The 20,052-nt window shown below is 32.9% G+C and overlaps 1 protein-coding gene across 3 annotated transcripts in view; it reads left to right on the forward strand.

Moving 5' to 3' along the window:
* Positions 1–1,818: 1,818 nt before the first annotated feature.
* The window catches only part of LOC149409867 (uncharacterized), a 74,998-nt gene continuing 56,764 nt past the window's right edge, over positions 1,819–20,052 (forward strand). The window contains exons 1-2 of one of the 3 annotated variants that reach the window (XM_089649252.1): positions 1,819–2,155; positions 6,191–6,425. The gene's annotated coding sequence lies outside the window, so the exon portion shown is untranslated. Of the gene's footprint in view, positions 2,156–6,164; positions 6,426–20,052 lie in introns of those variants that run through there. The other 2 variants (XM_089649254.1, XM_089649253.1) reach the window with 2 other exon arrangements.

Below are 20,052 nucleotides of genomic sequence, written 5' to 3' on the forward strand. Positions count from 1 at the left end.
TACTTTATTTTATAAAGGTACCTACCTACTGTGCTACTATAATGTCTTTCAGAATGACTTTTTAATGATTTTTTATACGATTATCATAGGGTTGTAAATACGATAATGACCTTATATAAAACTATGTATGTGTGGTTTATAAATATAGCTAAGATTTTATTTACGATTTTATTTATTAATGTGAAAAAGAGTGAAACAAATTAGGTACATTTCAAAAAACTTACAATTAATAAAATTACGTTTATTATTACATCAGTTGTATTTTGGATGGTTTGTGTACTATAATTATCATATTTGTGCTTTTAAGATGGTTTTATTTAATACAGGGTTTTCCAATAAGAGATATTATTTTGAATAGCCCGCTATTTCGGTAGATGTTACTTTTGAACCTGTCATTTTTTGACATTTGACAAGTAGAAACTACGCCATTAATAAAAATGGAACGATACACGCTTCAACAACGCATTGAAATTATTAAAATTCACTTGAGTGAATCAAATGCAAATCATCTTGAGTGATGAGGCCCATTTCCACCTCGGTGGCTTCGTCAACAAGCAAAATTGTCGCATCTGAGGCTCGGAAAACCCAAGATTTACTGTTGAAAAGCCTCTCTATCCTCAACGTGTGACTGTTTGGTGCGGTTTATGGTCCGGCGGAGTCATTGGACCTTACTTTTTCGAAAATGAGGCTGGAGCAACAGTTACGGTGGATGGATTGCGCCATCGAGAGATAATTAATAATTTTTTATAGCCGAAATTGGATGGTATTGATCTGGACAACGTTTATTTTCAACAAGACGGCGCTACGTGCCACACAAGCAACGAAACCATTGATCTTTTTACGATTGAATATCAAAATAACACCTCTTATTGGAAAACCCTGTATAATGACCTTATTTGTGATTTTTAGATGGTCTTATATACTTTCAAATAAAATAACTTTTTTTGAACTCCATTTTATTGAGTATGTACATAACTATGTAAACCAACCTTAACCTTCTTCAGGGATTCATATAAACATGGAAAAATACGAAATCTTTAGGAAGGATCAGGCTCAACCGAAACCGGTTGGTTTACATAATTATATTCTATAAAGTAGAGTCCAAAGATTTTTTTTTCAAATTATAATTTATCGTATATTTTCATAAAGTGAACTTGTGAAAGATTCTTTATACTATAATGACTGTGTTTATAATTTCTCCATACTTTACAGGGTGCAACGGCACCAACCTGAAGGTTTTCAACCATTTTATATTAATACTTTAATGACCCCATTTATGAATTTTAATGGTTTAGTATCAATAATGACCTTCTACCTGATTTCTAGTGTGTTTTATATTAATACTTTAATGACATTGTATGGTCTTTGTATCAATAACAACCTTATACCTAATTTCTATTGTGTTTTGTATGTTTGCTATGATGATGCTATTTATAACTTTTCAGTGGTTTTACACGAATAACCAACTTCTACTTGATATCTCGTGTGTTTTAAATTTATATTTTAATGACCCCATTTATGAATTTTAATGGTTTTGTATTAATAATGACCTTCTATCTGATTTCTAGTATATTTTTATTCATACCCTATTTATGACTTTTAATAGGTTTTATAATATATAGAAATATTACGATTTTTATTGGGTTGTATTTTTAAAATGACTTTCTACTTGATTTCTGGTGTATTTAATATTTATACTATAATGACCCTATTTATAGCTTTAATGGGTTTTATATTAAGAAATGACCTTCTATATTACGATTTTTAATGTTTTTTATATCAATAATTCCTCACACATGATTTGGTTGTGTGTTTTATAATTATACTATAATGAGCCTATTTATGACTTTCCACAAGTAATGATTTTAGTCGGTTATATATCAATAATGATCTCCTGCCTGATTTCTAGTGTGTTTTAATTTGTACTAGAATTACCCTATTTATAACTTGAGGGGGATTTGATTATTGTTCTTAGTAGGTTTTCATAGATTTTGGTAGATCTGTTTATATTATTAGAAATCAGTAGATTCACATAGAAATTTACAACATATTATTATAAAACCATTGTCATAAATACTAATTTAACTAATTTAATGAAAGTTTATGAAGTGTTTCAGATATTTTGACATTGCTAGCGGAGGCAGAATCTTATAGGGTAAGTTTGAAAATAGTAATTAAAAAATCAACCCATCTAGTCTTGAGCCAGTGTGACTATAGCATCTTCATCTTATCTCGCTTCATCTTCTCCCCCTTGTTGTATTCTACATAGCCTCGACATTCTACTACCATTTTTAATTTTCAATACCCAGATAATTAAATAATTGCATTCAAAAACTTTGTTTTTTACGATGGCTCGTTTACGATGACAGTGCATTTTGGTGTTTTCGCATACACATGCGGACATAAACGCGTTTCTCTGAAATTGGACATAACAGCAGTCCCCGGGAGAGAGATTCAATACTCAGTCAAACCAAAACAAAAAATATAAGCATATATTTTTTAATATATTTATCAATAAAAATAGATGTATTACAGAAAAAAAAACTGTTTTTTCTTACGGGTTGATTTATTATCCTATATATACATAAATATATATATATATATATATATATATATATATAAATGTACTTTTGTTCAAAATCTTAAATCTCTGAAAGTTCTTCAACGATTGCTTTAAAATTTGGACACAACTTTGCATTCGAATACTCGTGTGTTTTGATATACCTATATTATATAGATGTCCCCTGTGACAGGAAAAAACATACTTTTTTATGAAATACAGCGCAATCTGTTGGACGTAAAAGCAACACGCGCTATTGTTTATCTATCTGCATAGACAGACTGAGCCACATCAATGGGTTGCGGGGTACAGCTAGCTAATAATAATTAATTATAGTTTATTCTATAGTTCAATCTAAAAATATCATCGTCTGCTAACATTTCATCCCCTATCAGTTGCCTTATTATAAAGGCTGTATTCCATAATAAGGGGAGGTGGGAAGGGTGGAAGGAAGGTAAAGGGTGAGGAGTGGGGGGTTCAGTGACGCACTGCACACCCCTTCCCTGAATTGCTGGGCCCGGTTCCAAACGGGTGTTTTTTTCGGTTTAGAAGTTTCCGATTTCTCGTCAGCCGATAATAGGGGTAGGTAAACGATGTGCATTTGCGGAAAGACTTTAAGATTAATATTTTATTTTTATTTTTAAAGTTTTTTCCCGCTAAACTACAACCAAGCAGTTTGTTAACAGGATGTACATGTTCAATTACAATGTTAATATATATACATAACATTATTACTAATTATAAATACACATAATATTGTTACTATATTCAGATTATTATTATTGTCACACATAGTCTAAAATAACACAAAATCTACATGATAATAAATAACAACTATTGATTGATGGTGATGATTAGTATAACGTCATTTTAATATTTAAATCATCGGCTCCATTCACATAAAGCCCGCACAACGCTCTGAGCCGTTCCCAACCGGCAAAAGAAGTGTATATAAAATTCAATTTTTATTGAAATTAACTTTTATCCGACACACTATCTAGGTTACAAACAAATTTTTAGAACTTCATTCAATCATTCAAAAGATAGCAGCCACAAATATGGGAAATATTAGTCGAGGACAATATTGTTAATTCTGAATTTGAAATCGACTAAAATTTTGTAAAAAAATTAGGACTCAATGGCTGAGTAGTTAGAAGCGTTGTCCCGGTAAGACAGAGATTCTGGGTTTGATTCCCAGTTAAGACTGTAACCTTTTTTTCTGTTCTTGTTCTGTTTCATTTTTCGTTATGTCTTTCTTAGATGATATTTTACAGTGATGAATATACTTAAAAAGATATTTCAATATGAAAAACCTTATATTCTTCTTGTTCTTAGTCAAGTCGAATATAATTCATCTATCTGGTCCCCTCACTATAAAATCCACTCCGATTCCAATGAAAAACTATCTAAGATATATTAACTTTAAACTAAATTTACCTATGAATCTTCCTTTATAGTCCAGTCAGTGGGGAGTTTTACCTTGCAAAAGGTTAGGTAGTAGCGATTTTGATATATGTTGTTAAGATTGGGACTCTAAGGAAAAAAAAAAGTTTTCGACCTTGGGAGGGTCGAGCTCGACCCGCCATCTTGGATTGAAGGTGCCAAAATTTGTTTTTTTCAAAATAATTGTGAAGTGGTCGTTTTTACAACCAAATTGTTGAAGGCAAACTTAAAGACAACTAAATTACCTACATTTTTTGTAGAAAGTTTTTTTTTGTAAGTCTAATAGATAACGAGTTACAGTGGCGGAAATGTGAATATTTTTCTAAAAAATGATGAAATTCCCAACATTGTAAATTTTTCGGGTTATTCATTACATAATTATAATAATTTTGCTAACTCATTTCCACACCACCATGAGGTAGAGAACATGTCCAATTTTTTTTATTGTGGTATCCCCAGTAGGTCTACTTCACAGATTATTATTACTATAAATTATGTTACTATAAATTATGTTACTTAATAACAGTCTTCGTCATCAATGTCATCATCTAACTCATTGCCTGTGATACTGAGATTCTGGGCTTCCATTGACAAAATCTCTTCTTCTTCGTCCTCGACATCGATGTGAACCTCTGGCGAATTTCGGCATGTTCGACCATTACAGCACCCACATACAATAGAACACTTCAATCCAGCTTTCCTGCAGCTACATGCAACGCCGAATCCTTTTTTACAATTGCATGAAATAAATTTTAATAAAGTCTCGGGTGCTGGTTTCTTTGTCATTCTTACTGGAACAAGCCCGTTGGTGTCACGTTTCCAGCCCCAGTTTTCTGGATTTTTTTGGATTCCATACCATTTTTGGACTTGATGGTACGTTCTAAATGCATGGTACCGTGCAGCGTCGTTCGTTGGTGGTAAAGAGGCAAGATTGAATTTGCTTTTTGTTGTCGACTTTGCTAAACGTTTGTAGCGGACTTCTTCCAAGGTTTCCTTATCCATGTCACCCCCGTACAAAGCAACAAGAAAGCGTGTTCCTGCAACTGCTATGTCTTCTGGTGTTGCATCATGTTGTTTGAAGATTCCTATCATGGCATTGAGTCTTGTGTCGTTTTGCACAAGCGAACAAAATTTTGTTTTTCCTTGGTTGAAGAAGGACGATGTTGTATCGCAGCCGCTAAAGGCATGAAGAAACAGAATATTCTCAGCCGCCTCTTTGTATTTCACACTATTCGCGGAATACAGTCTTTCAAAAGTTTTGCCTCTCCCAGGTTTGCGAAGATATATACTAATTTTGGGTGGTACATATGCTGTCAGCAGAACTAGGAGATCAACGTCTTCGCCAATAATGAAAACAGCGTCATATGATGAACACAAGGAAATCGCAGTACTGACAATCAACTCATCATCATCTTCTTCAGCCTGCTTAACTGTAAAATCATCCTGTATAATATTGCTTTTTAAGCATCGAAATCAGACGGACTTTGTTATTTTCATTGGCTAAAAATCGTTCTTGTGAAACTTGAACTGGCATTGTTTCATCGAAAAGAACATCTGCAGACATGAGCATCCAGGCAACGTCCTGTAACCAGGACTCAATCAGTGTTGCCAAGTCAGCTGTAGACTAGGATCCCACTATAACAAATCAATGTCATCGAGCAACACGGATGATGCTATATAAGTATATTGTAACGTAGAAATACGTTAAAATGATATTATGTAATATGTTAGTACAAAATTTATCAAGAAAACTGGAGTTTTACAATTTTTTGTCAAAATTTTCTTCTTTCAACCGCTGTAACTCGTTACCTATTAGACTTACAAAAAAAAACTTTCTACAAAAAATGTAGGTAATTTAGTTGTTTTTAAGTTTGTCTTCAGCAATTTGTTTGTTAAATCAACCACTTCATAATTATTTTGAAAAAACCAAATTTTGGCACCTTCAATCCAAGATGGCGGATCGAGCTCGACCTCCCCAAGGTCGAAAACTTTTTTTTTTCTTTAGAGTCCCAATCTTAACAACATATGTGAAAATCGCTACTACCTAACCTTTTGCAAGGTGGAGCCCTTTTTTATCCCCCACTGACTGGACTATTAACAATGTCCTCGCATTTTTCTATCCCATTTTTACCTACAAGTACCTATCATTATCTAACTTTACCCACGTGTTTGTGTGACATTTTACAGCAGTAAAAGTGACTATCAAAGCAGTTTATTGATGAAGCCTGTTTGATGAACATCTATTTGTGATCAGTGCTGTTATTAATATCAACTCAGGGTAGAAGGCCTGTGCAGTGAACATATTCGGTTCCCTCAGTGTGTTTCGTATCCAACCTGGATGTTATGAAAACTTGTGCGTGAAATAAATCATATCTCCTGTGAGTGAAACCAACCATCATCATCTTTGAAGAACATCAAAGAGGTAAGTCGGATTCTTTGCTTACTCCATGTTCACCATCCCCAACCATAGTTGTGTCAACTTCCATTTTCACAATTAATATTTTACAGTCCACTCACTCTTGATTCGCCTGTTGCGATCACAGATTCTATAAATCCCATAGACTAAATTAGACTAGACACGGCATATTGATTTAAAAATAACCCCAACACAATTTTGGTTTGGTTCACGTGCACATTTATGAAAAGGCCCACGCATTGTGTCGCAATGCGAAATGGGCACTGTGCATTGCGTTTTACCTTTTGTTGGTCAAGAGTAAACTATTTTGCTTCTCAGCTATACTAGGCAAGTTCATTTTTTTAATCACAAAAATAACCCAGTTCCAAATATTTAAATTTGAATTATGTCCATATTACAACACCTCTGACAACAAATTCTCCGTGGTTTCGCTTACGAGTTTGAACGCTTGTACAAGGAGTTTAAACAGAGTTGGGTTGTTAAGTTCATCACCATATTTGTGACGTACGCTACGTGGCGTTATTTTTAAAATGAATTTAACTAGACAGGGCTAATCTAGTATAATACATCAATGATAAATCCACTTGATGAAATAATTAAAATTACAAAAACTCGCAGATAGAAGACTCGTTTATTATTTATTAATTTAAAAAAAAATAATGGTATTATAGACAGGCCTGTTTTACTAAGCCTTATCACCTTCAATATACGAACTAGAAATACTCGATCAAAATTTATTTTTAATTACAACAACTATATCGGGACTGAGTCGTTAAGATGCTCACTTCTAATTAGATTACATACAGTTAGTAATAATTTCGCAGAAATTTGTAAATGTGTTCAACTTCACGGAATATAGTTACGAGAAGGCAAAATAGCAAAAGGAAGGTAACATTCTTTCGGTTATCAATTTTTAAATTAATATTTCCATCGAATTTATAAGTTATAATAATTTACGTACCGAAACTAGACTTCTCAAACTATCAGATAGAAGAATTTTAACTGATATATTTATTCAAAATTATCAAATCTCTCATTGACAGCCATAAATTATTGGAATTCATTTATATAAATGTACCTGTCAGACTCGAGAACTCGAACTCGAAGCAGACACTTTTAAATGTAACAATAACCTCAATAGTAACTACTCTATTTATTCACAATTCCAAGAATTAACAAATACTCTGAACTTATTGATATGTTTGGTGTTAATAGTTTTTTGGTATAAAAAGGCAACTAATTTCAGAGCTATTTGCTCCTTATTAACTTTTATCATTTCTTGTCTTTTTTAAATCTTGTCTCTATACCTTCCTGCGAGTAGATCGCGTGCTTCTTTTTAGTTGTATTTTGTTTTTAACACACATATTATCGACTGTATACGTGTACGAACATACTTGATCAATACATTGTTATTTTTGTTGTTGTTAAAAAATAGTATATTAAAGTATAAATGGATAAACAGGTCTTTAAAACACGCGCGATTTTTCGAGCACGACGGCGTAGTCGAGTGCTCGAAATAAAGCAAGTGTTTTAAAGACCAGTTATCCACGAATACTTTACGCTATTTTTTTTTATTGGTACACTTTGAAAACATAATAATTGATATTATTATTAAAAATTTGGAAATAAGAACTATTAATGAATTCGTGATGTGACATCACAATATCTTGTTGTCATGGAAATGAAAAACACAAACATTAATTTGCAATCTGTCAAATAAGATTAATAGTTGACATCACAGTTTGTACTAGTTATTGTGTGTTGTAAAATGAGTTCTAACATTCATAATTTAAATACCAAAGCAGAATCGCGGTTAATACCTGAAAAATCCAAAGACGTTTATAAAAAGGAATACGAAAGGTTCATAACATGGATGGAGGAGCAAAACGTAGTAGATGTAGATGAACGAGTTGTGCTTCACCTTCAGAAAATATCGGAACAGTACAAAGCATCGACTAAGTTAAAAGTTGACATTTAGACTTCACATTTTGTTGATTTGTTGATGTTGCCATGGTAACTTTAAAAAACGCGCGTTCCATAAAGTGCGATTTAAACACGCTAAAGCGTACTTTAAATAAGTAAAAAAGGGCACCAAAAAAAAAACCTTCTTTTGACACAGAATTATGCAGTAAAATAAGTACCGTGTAGAAGACGTTTAAATAAATAAATAAATAAAATTATACATTCCTAAAAAAAAATAATATAACGTGTTTTTAGTAGAACTTTGCTGGAAAATTGTATACGATATATTATAGACAATTTTGGATAAAATTTAAGATAGAACCTTGTTATCCCAAGGACAGAATAACAAGATGAGTAAAAGAGTGCTTTGTATTGTAAATCCAACATAATAATCCTGATATAAATGATTGAGTGTTGAATGGGTTGCGAAGTGGGGGTGGGGTGGACAGAGGGTGGATTGATGCTAAGTTGGGGGGCGGAATGAATAATGGTTTAGTGTAATTATTAGCTAGAGGAAGAAAGAAGAAACTCATTAAATATACAAGAGGAAAATTTAACCCACGCATTCTCCGCACAGCTGTTTTCTTGGGGGTGGTTTTTCTTAAGAAAGTGTAATGATTTCATTATTTACTGGAAAGAATTTGTTGAACTATGTTAAAAATACATTAAAATGGGTTCAACAAAAAAATGTGATTTTACTGTTTGAGACAAAATTATTCGAATTAATACAGAGTGTCCAAAAAGGGTAGCGGGTATTTGGTAGTTGGATAAAACAAAAAATATTAATTTTATAAATTCGTTGTTTATTCTTGATTTATAGACAAAATACTAGAAAAAATATTTAGCAAAAATTATTTTGTCCAGATGCTGCCCTTTGCACTGCTCTAATCTTGAACGAAGATTGGCAACAACGCGTCGACACATCGCTCTTGAGAAGGTGTCATTTCTGATCTGATGTTTTATTTATTTATTAACGGACATCGTCCAAATTACAAAAAAATAACACGAATACAGTAAAATGAAAAATACAGGAGTAGACAAAGGTACATGAAAGCAAAGACATAAGGCAGATATAATATAAGAAAATAAAGTGACAAGTCGAATCAAGTCAAGACTACGCCGTGGGTCAGGACCACAGGACACTTATAATATTCCGTCACTTGTTTAGCGACCGGTAAAAATCATTCAGACTTATCCCAAAAAAGTTAAGGTTTTGACTTGAGTTGACCAGTCTACACATTCTGGACAATGGTGAATAATATCCATAATTTGTCGAATGATGGTTGAGGAAGAGCAGTTCATTATTTCTGAGTCTGTGCGAGGGGATATTGTAGGGAATGAGTTGCAGTAGAGAAGGTGAATCAATAATACCATTTATAATTTTGAAGAAGCAAATGAGGTCAATTCTTTCCCGACGGACTTCCAAAGGAGAGAGGTTTAGAGTTTAATTTTGCTTCAATAGTGTCTAATTTGTCGGTTTTTTCTCTATAATATGCATGTATTATATATATAAACCTTCCGGAAGAAATTTTCAAAATGATGGTGAAATCTCTATCAAATTCGCAAAAAAAGAAACGCGAAGAGAGACTTTATTTCATACTATTTTATACGCTATCCGCGACTTTGTGTTTGTGCGCATAGTTCTTTTAAACTAAGCAACGGATTTTGATAGGATTTTTTCATTGTCATTTTGATATATTCTTCCGAAAGGTTTGTATATATAATCTAAGAACTTTGTATTTATAGAAAGTAAAGAAAATTGAAGTTTTGTAATAAAGTAGTAATTTTTTTTTCGTGTGCCTACCTTGCTATCGCTGGCTAAACCTTACGAAATACAGCAACATAATGTAACACAGAATTGTATATCTTAAAAGGCCTACAGAGAAATCAAGATAGCATACGTCTATATCCTAAGGATAACTCCCATTAACGCCGGGTACATGCCAGATAACGTGGTAACGCATTGGACTGCCATTCCGAAGGTCGCGGGTTCGAACCCGGCGTGCGCAAATAAATTTTATTTGATTAATTTGTTTTATTTCACAATTAATTAATTAAAATAATATATAGTATATTTGCGGCACGTTCCAGAGTGGAAGATACTACCAGTATCGCCCTGGTGTAAGACCACCATTCAGAATTGAAACGTTGCTCCAAATGGCTTTAGCCGTGTTTAGTGACTAGATCTGAATAGCCAGGTACTTCCCCACCTTCCTCTTTCCTCACTTACCTTCAGCCTCACAACATCCCCCAATTGGGGATGCCATAGTCTCACTGGCTCCAGACGGGAGCAGTTGGGACTCTTGTGAGGTATTCACTATAAAAAAAAATATATATAGTACTAAAATAAAGTAGCTATCTGCGTCTGTCTGTTGGTGCGCTTAGTTCTTAATAGAACTTAATAATTTTAGACGATCTAAAATTATTTCTTCTAATAAGAAATATTGAGGACTGCCTGCACCTTCAAGCTGATGTTGATAACATTTCAGAATGGAGTCAACGAAACAAGCTTCATTTCAATGTCATGAAATGCGTAGTTCTGACTTTCACCAGAGCATTTAGTCTCACATACCACAGGTACACTATGCTCGGTCATAATCTCAAACGAGTTTCAAACATAAAGGATCTTGGGATTATGTATGAGAATAAGTTGACATTTCGTCCTCATATCGAAGGGGTGTGCCAGTCGGCCTTAAAAATGTTAGGGTTTGTTCTCCGAACCGTCAGAGTTTTTCGAGATACCCGTGCTCTGAAGATTTTATACTTCTCCCTGGTCCGCAGTAGGCTGGAGAGTGGTTCGCTTATCTGGAATCCTCATGAGGTGAGGTGCTCTCTCATGTTGGAGAGGGTTCAAAAAAAGTTTCTAAGATTTCTCTACATGAGGGAGTACGGCGACTATCCATGGCTCTACCCGACGAACTTTCTTCTGGGCATGCTGGGACTTCACTCCCTGCAGCTCAGAAGGGAGGGGTATGCCGCTACCCACTTATTCAGACTGCTGCGAGGCTATATTGAGAACTCCGCCATTTGGAGCGCGTGAGTCTCTATGTTCCAGATGACTATCTTAGACAACGTCATCATAGATTATTCTATCTTCCTGCCTGCAGAACTAACCTGCCAATGGTTCTCCCGGTAGGGAGGAGTATATTGCTCCAGAACTAAATATCCTCCGAGATTGATATATTTGGCGTCAGTGAGGAGAGATTCAGAAGAGAAATTCTTCTGATTCTTGAAAGAGTCTCTCCACATTGACGAGATCTTTCACCACTGCCTGAATTTTTTTTGGAAATTCTACATTTCTTAAAATTCCTTTTTTTATGTATAAATACTTGAAAACAATCTTTTGTAAAAAATTTATATAACCTGATTTTTTATTTGCATTAAACCCTAATTTGTAATTGTGTAAGAAATTAATAAATAACTATTATTATTATTAAATTATTATTAAACTACACAACCGATTTTGATAGGGTTTTCCCTATTATTTAGAGAATTTCTCCCGGAAGGTTTATATATATTACATGCATATTATATTTATAGAAAGTAGAGAATAGTCGAGAAACTCCGGTTACAAGTTTTAATAAATTACTAAAACTTTAATAATTTTAACATAGAATTTGTATAAATAACATTTCAATATTAAAAGTAAATCGCTTATGTAACTAGAAATTAGCATTTAGAACGTTGACAAAAAACAATTTTATATAAAGGCAAATAAAATTGAATTATTTGATAACTGCTAACCAAAAACTGAGCCTGAAAATACCACGTTAGCAACAAACACTAGATAAGCAGATGTTTTTCAAGAAAATAAATATTTCCCAGCTGATTCCGTGATATTATTCTGTACGTGGGCATTTTCCAGTCTAGTTATTATATTTTACTTCAATATTTTGCCGCGGGCCACGTAATTCTATATTTTTGCTTCACGAACTCAAAGACTACGTAGAAAAATGAATGCTCAGTGTATATTTTAGATACATACATTGGATAAAGATCACAAGAAATACGATGTGGGCGTGTTGAAATCTGATAAATTGGGAATTAAATTTCATTCTGTATTTCAACATCACCACTTAATTCAGATGGGATGATAAAATATTTTATTCAAATTTTTTATTTTATTTTTTAAGAACAGTTTACTTAGTGAGCTATTGAAAATTATGCTTAAAAATCTATCATGATATAACAGTAAATTGATAAACTGAATATGAAAGAATATTAGTAAAACATTTTTTTTATTAATAATTTTTCTGGTACATACATTGGTACAATTTTACAATAAAGGAAACACTTTTTTTTATATAAACAGTTAAAAAGTAAGGAATAATACATTTAGCAGATTGACCAAAAAAATCCCACATAGGCATCGCCAGTTCGTGGGTATACTTGCGTTTATTAACAGTTAAAATTTTACTCACATACATACATTATCTTTGTAGAAGATTATAAAAATAAAATTGAAAAGATAAAAAATCAATGTTTGCTGAATTACAATTCAAGACATGATTGAAAAATATAAAAAAAAATTAAACAAAATTTAACATGTAACAAAACATAAAATAATATAGAAAATATAACAGTAGTACCGTAGGGTACCAACTGCTATCAACTGTCTAGAGCAAGTTGGACTACGGCATCCCTAATTGGGGTATGTTATCAGGCTGAAGGCGTTGGGGAGGGGAAGGAGATAGGCAAGAGGAAGGTGGAAGTACCTGACTATTCAGATCTGATCACCATAAAGCCATTTCAAGCAACGTTTCAATTCTAACGGCCGTTGTTCCCAACATTTCGAACGATCAATCTCAGGGTCCGATCAGCCAAGTGATTTATTCAGTAACGTTCGATTCGCCTGTTTCCAAACATCTTTACTGTTGATTATCATAAGTGTCCATGCCCACTTTTATAGACAATAATATGACATCAAAGTTAAAACTTTCAACTCTAAATTAACATTGACGAATTAATTATTGTATTTATTATTAATGCATATTTTTTTAAGTACTGTAATACGTAAAAAGATATTTTATATTTAAGCGTATGAAATATGTTAAAAATAAAGTATTAGCTTGACTTTAATGCCACCGTGCCTTGGGCTCGCAAATATGTTTCACTCTGTTGACACTTTTTATAAGTAGTCATTTACTGAGGCAAGCTTAATCCAGTAGTTTGGCTTCCTTAAATTGGTTGATCACTCAGTTGTCACTCTTCCGTTGGAAAGAGCATAGTTGTGCGTTTAAGCAGTGTTGAGCCAAAATTTCGGCTCAGCAGTTGATCAGTAGGATTGGGAAGAACGGCCGTGAGAGTATCTTCCACTCTGAAACGTGCCTCAAAATTCTGTATATTATTTTATATGAGTGAATTGTGAAAATCACACAAATTAATCAAATTATTTTGATTGACTTGCGCACGCAAGGCTTTGGCTTTGGCTTGCAAATCGGGAGCCTTACCCTCGACCATGAAAGCCGTCAGGTGACACAAAACTCTAATTACGGGGTGTGTTCGAGGCTAAGGATTAAGTTAATTATATTTAAGATTAATAAACAGAATACTTTACCATTAAAATATTTTGTGAAAAACAATAGCGGTAAGCACCAGATTTTATTTTTCTGACAGTGAATTAGTAACTTCCCGAGAGATCTCTCTAGAAACATTTGAGATTTTAGTAATAAGAAATAATAAAAATAAACCTCACGGAAAGATACATTTTCTATGCCTGCTAGGGCACTTATTTCGTTACGATGCCCACTTTATTTTAGAGATTTGCTAGGGCAAATTCAAACTTAGGTCTGTCGAATATACTAGGTCCGCACGTCGCATATTTTTGTGCGCGGCTTCTTCACTTACGTCGTTAAGATTCCGACTTTAATTTAGGGTATTATCTTGTCGTAAGGTATTAGGGCGACATAAGACTCTAATAACGGGGGTTTGCTCGACGCTCGCATTTCAATCATTTCTGATGAACGTATTACTAAAATCCAAAATATTTCTAAAGGGATCCACACGGAAGTAAGATATTGATATTTAATATTAAAAAAACCGGACCTTACCATTAAAATATTTTATGAAAAATGGTTTGAAAATTTTATAAAACGTTTTCAACTAAAAAGTTAGCGGCAAGCACTAGACTTAATTTTTCTAGACGATGAATTAGTAACTTAGCGAGGGATCTATCTAGAAATATTTTAGTAAAATATTCTTCAAAATAATTAAAATAAACCCGACGGAAAGATCGGCCTGCCAGGGCAAATTCGACCGTAGGTCCGCCCATTACGCCTGGCAGCGCGACGAATATTTTTTTACACAACTGCATCACTTATTTCGTTAAGATTCCCACTTTATTTTAGATATTTGATAGGGCAAATTCAACCGCAGATCTGTCCAATACACCAGGGCCGCGCGTCGCATATTTTTGTGCACGGCTTTTTCACTTACGACGTTAAGATTCTGGCTTTAATTTAGGGTATTGTCTCGTCTTAATTGTAAAACTTTTTAGCCTTTTTCAAACACAATCAACTTTTGGATATGAGGCTAAAATACCTAACCAAACAGAATGTACATATTTTTAAAAATCAAAATGTACAGCATATTCCTAGAACGGGTGCGAGTTATTTTATGTATTTGTGTTTTAAATCATAAAATATAGGATTGAATTCGATTTTTTTTAAATTTAGAGGCAACTTTGGCAACTATTTGAGTGTTAAGGGTAATGATTTGAAAGAAATAATGTTGACCTACTAAGTAAATATGGTAAAATATAAAATATGATGGAAACATAGTATAAAATATGATGAAATGTAATATAAAATATGATGAAATTTAATATAAATTTGATGAAATATAATAAAAATATGATGAAATATAATATAAAATATGATGAAATGTAATATAAATTTGATGAAATATAATAAAAATATGATGAAATATAATATAAAATATGATGAAATGTAATATAAATTTGATGAAATATAATAAAAAATATGATGAAATATAATATAAAATACAGAAGTTGCATATTACTGTTTTTGAAGAATCTATTTGAATTTTTTTTTTTTTTTCGATTTTTTAATGACAATCTTGGAAGTGAAAATTAACCCACTTCCCGATATCCGATCGACCTGAAACTTGGCAAATGGACTCCTTGTCGATGACAATGCATTGTATTAATCATTTGGTGTCAATCACATACACATTGCACACGGAAATTTACGCGTTTCTCAAAATTTTATGAAATTACAGCAGCTCTGTAAGTTACAAACTACCTATTTTACATTATGTTTTAGTTTTAATGTTCTTATTTTGTCATGTCCTGCTGTCATTTTTATTTTGAGTTTGTCATCGCTTTGTATAAACTTTATACCTCAACACCGGCTTATCTTAGTGAGGTTAAAAATTATAACGTAAAAAAAGTTACAATGTAAAGAAACACTAAATAATAAATAAAGTGTTATATTATAAGATCTGTATTGGGTAAGGCACAGTGTAGGAATAATTAAGAACAAGACCACTAATACTAAATTACCATTTATAAATTTGTTATAGTAAAGCGCACTTGAAATAAAATGACACTAAACTGCGCTATATAAATGCTATGTTATTATTATTATATTTTCTAAGAAATATATTACCCGATCCGCATTTGGCGAAGTTGTTAGTGCGGTTAACGGAACGAAGGTATGATCCTCAGTCAAAGCATACAAAAAGAATCGATGTTTTAAGACATTTTGAAATAGACGTATTATAGTACAAACCAGTGGCGAAATTATAGGGTGGCAGTGCTGGCAAAATGCCACGGGCCCCGCGGGGCCGCGAGCTCAGAAGTCAGAAGTAACCTAACATTTTTAACAAAATTTAGTTAAAATAATTTAATTATTAAAAAAAGTACATAAAATCAACTAAAGTTAGACACAACTAAAGGCCATAAAGAACATATTTTATCAAGTATTGGACATCATTATTACTCAACTGAAATCGCGTTTCCTGCCAATGAATGAAATTGTTTCCAATGTCAGTGTTTTGCAACCTGCCATTCGCAAAATTTAAATGACACTGATCTCTTAAAAAAAGCTCTAGATTTTGTTGATATGTATAAAAAAGACATTGCCAGGGAAATTCTCAGTTTTCGGTCTACCTTCAGAGACGAAATAAAAAAAGGCTTTGTGTATTAGAGAACTTGCTGATTTATTAATAATAAAGAATCATTTTATGTACTGCATTAATGTTATTTGTTACAATTTCTGTGAATAAAGTGCCGAAAGGTCATATTTGAAACTAAAATTAATAAAAACATATTTAAGCAGGTCAATGAGACAAGACAGGCTACGTAATTTGGCTATTCTGTTTATTGAAAATTCAATGGCCCGATCTTTAAACTTTGATGACGTTATTGATACTTGATGAACAGAAAGCTCGGAGAAAGGAGTTTTATTCATAAATATCTTGTAATGACTAAATTGTTTTTCATTACACTTACATCTGTAATACCTATGCTTTTGAAAATAAAAATGCACACAACATCAGTAATAAAGTTATACACAAGAAATCAATTACAACGCGACTGTGATTTTCAATGGGGGGGCCCAATCCAATGAATTTGCCACGGGCCCCCGATGGTATAGTTTCGCCACTGGTACAAACCCAGTTTTTTACGTGTTGTTTTTTTTCTACTTTACTAGTGACCATTAAAATATCTTTGGCAAGAGAAAATATGTTAGTTTCATTCGCTGTTGTATCGTTTTTTATTCGTTCCTCAAAGATAGATCTTGCAATGTTTGCACAGAGTATTGACTTATTGCTACTTAATACAAGGGACAATACAAAAAACTATCAAAACCGTGGTTACAACAACAACAAAAAATACTTAATACTTAAAAAAATACTCCAACGGGACGCCAACGGTCATGTATCTTTTATCAGGAGATTTTTCAATGTGGATGAGTGTTTCAGGCTAATAATTATTGCTTATAAAATAATTGTTACCCTTTGTGCTATGCATAAAAAATCTTGTCTTAAACATTAGTTTACCAAAAAATAATAAGTAATATTTGACAAGTTCTAGTATTTTCATCAAAAAATGTAGACAATTTGTCTCGACGCCATCTAGTGAGAGAGTTAGCACTTACAATGCCTTTCTCATATAAAATTAAGTTGGTTGTTTCAGGTGAAAAAATGTAACAAGCAGTAATTGTTGAATGAAACACTAGTATATATTGAATTATTTCTCGGATAAGAGTCCCGTTGGCGTCATGTATCTTTTATCAGGAGATTTTTCAATGTGTTTCAGGCTAATAATTATTGCTTATAAAATAAAAATAAATACTTATTCGAATGATAATTACTGGACAATTCTCCGTTCCATCTGACATTTGTAAAATTCACGTGCTTGACTCCCCAGATTGTACATTCAGTAGTCTAGAAGTGCGAAGATTAGATGGCATATTTTTTGGTTGTCCTTCTCTAAACAAATATCCTCTCTTCTATCAAGCCTTATCTAAAACTGCCCCTCCCCCCAACAATTATCATACAATCTCTTCTAAGTTCGAACTCGACTCCAATCTTTCACATAATTATGAAATTATTTAAATAAAATTAATATATATATAAATTAACTGTCCCTCTCTTCGTTATTTGAAATGATGGACTACATGGAAAAAAATTAGCATTGCTGATTTATTAAAACCCTGTTATAAAGGCGACAACAGGCCATTTTCTAATAAACTATCAGTGCTTTCTTTATATATCGGAACACTTGTTAATTTATTTTGTATTACTGATAGTTTATTAGGAAATCTTTTAATTCGTTCGTTAAAATAAAATTAACAATATCTGTGTTTTTTCTCGAAAACTGTGAACTGTGAAAAAAACTTCAATAATTTCACCTTTTTTTAACCAAGTTAGGTATATATTTTTTAAGACCTGATTGTCTTTTGAAAATTCCAGCCAAATAAAAGGAGTAGACGTTGTTCTCAGATTTATCTGTAAAGTCGGACTATCGCTTGTTTTTGACAAAGAATAAATCAACTAACAGATGAAATCAATATGAAACATGGCCTTTTGCAATCCAGCGACATTCATGCGAGGGGTCAAAACAGGTCCGTATTTAGTCATAGGAAACCCGGGCAGCTGCCTTGGACTGCAAATTCTAGGGGCGCCATTTCGTCAAAGTTTCCTGCAAATAAAAATGTTCACAAATCAACACAAAGCTGTTTCTGCAAGCAGTCACCTCTGGTCTGAATCCCCAAGATCCGTGAATTAACGTGTTTTTATAGTGCAATAACTTCTTCTTCTTTCATATATAAGGGGGGTCAGAGAGAGACAACTAGAACAATGAGGCAGTTCAGGGCCTCAGACAGATTATATGTTAAAGTGTTAGTATTAATAGTACAGTCCATGGCTATCCTACAAGAAGCTGCAACGAATTTAGGCTTCCTAAGACAAATTACAAAACAACACAAAACAATATTTATTATAAAGATATCCAAATGTTCAATGGACTCCCTTTAAATGTTAAGGAAGCCAAAAGTCATGCAGTTTTTCGTGGGTTATGTCTTAATGTTGCGAAGTCCAAATATTATTACGTAGGTAATGGAATATTTTTATAGTAGTTTTAGAATAGATGTAGATTAGATATAAAATGTAAAAAAATTTAACAAAATAAAAATAAAAAGTCATCGCCCAGTGGACGTCATCAATCCCGCCGGGGAATGAATGTAGCGGGCATTCGTGGACCAAATATTTATTTATTTACGGTTAAAGTAGCTTTAAATACACAATAAAACATTTTTTTGTAATAATAGGATTATATACAATTATGTAGTGTGAATGAATTTTACAACTAAAATTTACAACTATAGGAAACAAAATTTTAACTAATAACAGGTTTAAAAAAAATGTCAAGTTCTTTCGGTGCTAAAATATTTGCTTTGTGAATACTTCTGAATATCGGTTACCTAAGCTGTGTATGCACGGTATAAGGAATTTTAAAAACTAATTAGAAACGTTAATTAGAATTAAAAACGCAAGATAGTTTTAGTTAGTATTATTATTGCTTTTGTTATTATTATTATATCGTAAAACCTTACAATCATATAAAGTTAGCAGCCAAAAATATGCACTAACAATATGAAAATAATGTTAGTAGTTCTCAGTAGAAGTTGATATGGTCGAATTAGCTCTGTGGTCAGAGCACTTCCCTGGCAAGGAAGAGGTTCTGTGTTCAATTCCTAGACGCGACTGAATCTTATTCTGTCTTTCGTGTTCCACGTCTTTTGTTTGAGAGTCGTTAATACTGTCCTATATAATTGTTTGGTATAACACTTTATATTCCTACTGTTTTTGGGTAATTGAGACTCTTGTGCGCTATTCACACTAAAAAATAATCAAGGCATGCGGGAACATCTTGGAACACTGTATATTATGAAAATAAATTTAGAGCAAAATTTAAATAGGCGCCTATTTTAAACCTAAGCCCGGCCCTGGAAATAGCAAAACCTCATCCTGTTATGAAAAAATACATATCGGCTTTATCTCACACAGAGATCACCGCCCAAATCTATGGCCACTTTTAGAGTCTGGAGTCATTTGCTTTTCTAGAGGTCACTTTTTCAGAGGTCTTTACGAGGGACATTTGATTCCTTCTGTATGTCTTTACGTTTTCACATGCACTACTAAT

Source organism: Hesperophylax consimilis, chromosome 29, assembly GCF_061612785.1.
Source record: "Hesperophylax consimilis isolate HC1 chromosome 29, BYU_Hcon_1.0, whole genome shotgun sequence".
Taxonomy (NCBI): domain Eukaryota; kingdom Metazoa; phylum Arthropoda; class Insecta; order Trichoptera; family Limnephilidae; genus Hesperophylax; species Hesperophylax consimilis.